This window comes from Schistocerca nitens, unplaced genomic scaffold, assembly GCF_023898315.1.
Source record: "Schistocerca nitens isolate TAMUIC-IGC-003100 unplaced genomic scaffold, iqSchNite1.1 HiC_scaffold_222, whole genome shotgun sequence".
Taxonomy (NCBI): Eukaryota; Metazoa; Arthropoda; class Insecta; order Orthoptera; family Acrididae; genus Schistocerca; species Schistocerca nitens.
In genome coordinates this window covers 15,001-17,500 of record NW_026045763.1, presented here as the reverse complement: position 1 = coordinate 17,500, position 2,500 = coordinate 15,001, and positions in this window count along the sequence as shown.

The following is a 2,500-nucleotide window of genomic DNA, read 5'->3' as shown; positions in this document are numbered from 1 at the left end:
CAGCTGCGATACAAACCACCTGCGAGAACCGCGGGGGCGACCGAGCAGCAGACGGCGTCGCGGCGCCGAGTGCCGGGCGGCGGCGCATCCTCAACGCACACAGTCCTCAATCGGACCAGCACACTGCAGATGTCCACCGCGCTTCGCACCGGGCCCGGGAGGACCCACTTTGGCCGCACGGCGCCGCGCGCTGGGTGCGCCGGCACGCAGATGCGCCGCCTGCCGCGTCCGTCAGCCGGCGCGCCTGCCACTGGGCGCCCCCACCAGCCGGCTGCCGCGCGTGCGCCCACGCAGCGCGCGGCCAGCACGCCGGGCGCCCCCCCCTCACCGGCCGGGGACGGTCCCACCCAGCCACCGCCGCGTATCGCTTCATACCCACATGCCCACTCACGTTCGTGGGTATGACGGGTGTCGCTGAAGCAACCGGTTAATACCTGTACCGATCGTCGATATCAACGATTCACCTCCAGCGCGAACAACCGCGCAACAACGGATTTCCAGTTCATTTGCGTAACTTGGGCAGCAAACGTAGACATCCATCTACATTTGCGACTTCTACGAGTCTTGCATGCCTGGATGTTGTGTGTCACGACGCACTCCATCAGCATACATACACGCTGCGACGTGTGCACGAAAGAACACGTGGAAGGTGGCCAGCGTACGTATACGAATGCCATTGCACAGCTGCGAAGCGCATTCAACACGCGAACTCCTGACCGACGAGCTAGAGGTGACAGGAGGGGAGGGGGGGGCGGGGGCGATATACGTCCTATTGCAGTACACAATACAGTGGATAGCGGGACCATGTGGAAAGTAAGCAACACTCGCAAGATGTGAGGGTACGCACCGTAAAATGAATCAATACGCAGAACACCACAGTGTGCGCGAAGTGAACTATGTTGAGATGGTTGCAATTAGGCAACGCTACACGAATTCCTAGAGTCATATAACTAACAATTACAGGGCAGGTTAGGGCGCAACGTAGGTTAGGTTAGGGCGCAACGTAGGTTAGGTTAGGGCGCAACGTAGGTTAGGTTAGGGCGCAACGTGGGTTAGGTTAAGGCGCAACTTGGGTTAGGTTAAGGCGCAACTTGGGTTAGGTTAAGGCGCAACTTGGGTTAGGTTAAGGCGCAACTTGGGTTAGGTTAAGGCGCAACTTGGGTTAGGTTAGGGCGCAACTTGGGTTAGGTTAGGGCGCAACTTGGGTTAGGTTAGGGCGCAACTTGGGTTAGGTTAGGGCGCAACTTGGGTTAGGTTAGGGCGCAACTTGGGTTAGGTTAGGGCGCAACTTGGGTTAGGTTAGGGCGCAACTTGGGTTAGGTTAAGGCGCAACTTGGGTTAGGTTAAGGCGCAACTTGGGTTAGGTTAAGGCGCAACTTGGGTTAGGTTAAGGCGCAACTTGGGTTAGGTTAAGGCGCAACTTGGGTTAGGTTAAGGCGCAACTTGGGTTAGGTTAAGGCGCAACTTGGGTTAGGTTAAGGCGCAACTTGGGTTAGGTTAGGGCGCAACTTGGGTTAGGTTAGGGCGCAACTTGGGTTAGGTTAGGGCGCAACTTGGGTTAGGTTAGGGCGCAACTTGGGTTAGGTTAGGGCGCAACTTGGGTTAGGTTAGGGCGCAACTTGGGTTAGGTTAGGGCGCAACTTGGGTTAGGTTAAGGCGCAACATAGGTTAGGTTAAGGCGCAACATAGGTTAGGTTAAGGCGCAACATAGGTTAGGTTAAGGCGCAACATAGGTTAGGTTAAGGCGCAACATAGGTTAGGTTAAGGCGCAACATAGGTTAGGTTAAGGCGCAACATAGGTTAGGTTAAGGCGCAACATAGGTTAGGTTAAGGCGCAACATAGGTTAGGTTATGGCGCAACATAGGTTAGGTTATGGCGCAACATAGGTTAGGTTAAGGCGCAACATAGGTTAGGTTAAGGCGCAACATAGGTTAGGTTAAGGCGCAACATAGGTTAGGTTAAGGCGCAACATAGGTTAGGTTAAGGCGCAACATAGGTTAGGTTAAGGTGCAACATAGGTTAGGTTAAGGTGCAACATAGGTTAGGTTAAGGTGCAACATAGGTTAGGTTAAGGTGCAACATAGGTTAGGTTAAGGGATGGTGTATGAGGGGGGAGGGGACGAGGTTCGTTCATAGTGATGATGGTAAGTGGACGCCTGAGGCACCCTGAGATGTGTCACGTCAGGATGCACCTTTGGCTCAGGGGAGGTGGTGCGCCGGTTCCGTGGGTGTGGCAAGGGAGTGGCAGACCTGTGTCTTTCATTCCTGCCATTGCCTATATGCTGTGAGACAAGGCAGTGTGGTGGTGTTGGTTGCACCCCTGTGTAGGACATGTGTGGGTGTTTGTGGCTTATCTGAGTAATGATGGTTGTTGGAAGAGTGAGATATTCTGTTTTTGGGGTGGACCTCCTGGTTTTGTTATCATAGTGTGAATTGTGTAATGTGGCGGAGAGGATGCACTGGATGTTGTTCCATGCTGGTGCTTAGATATTTTGTCTG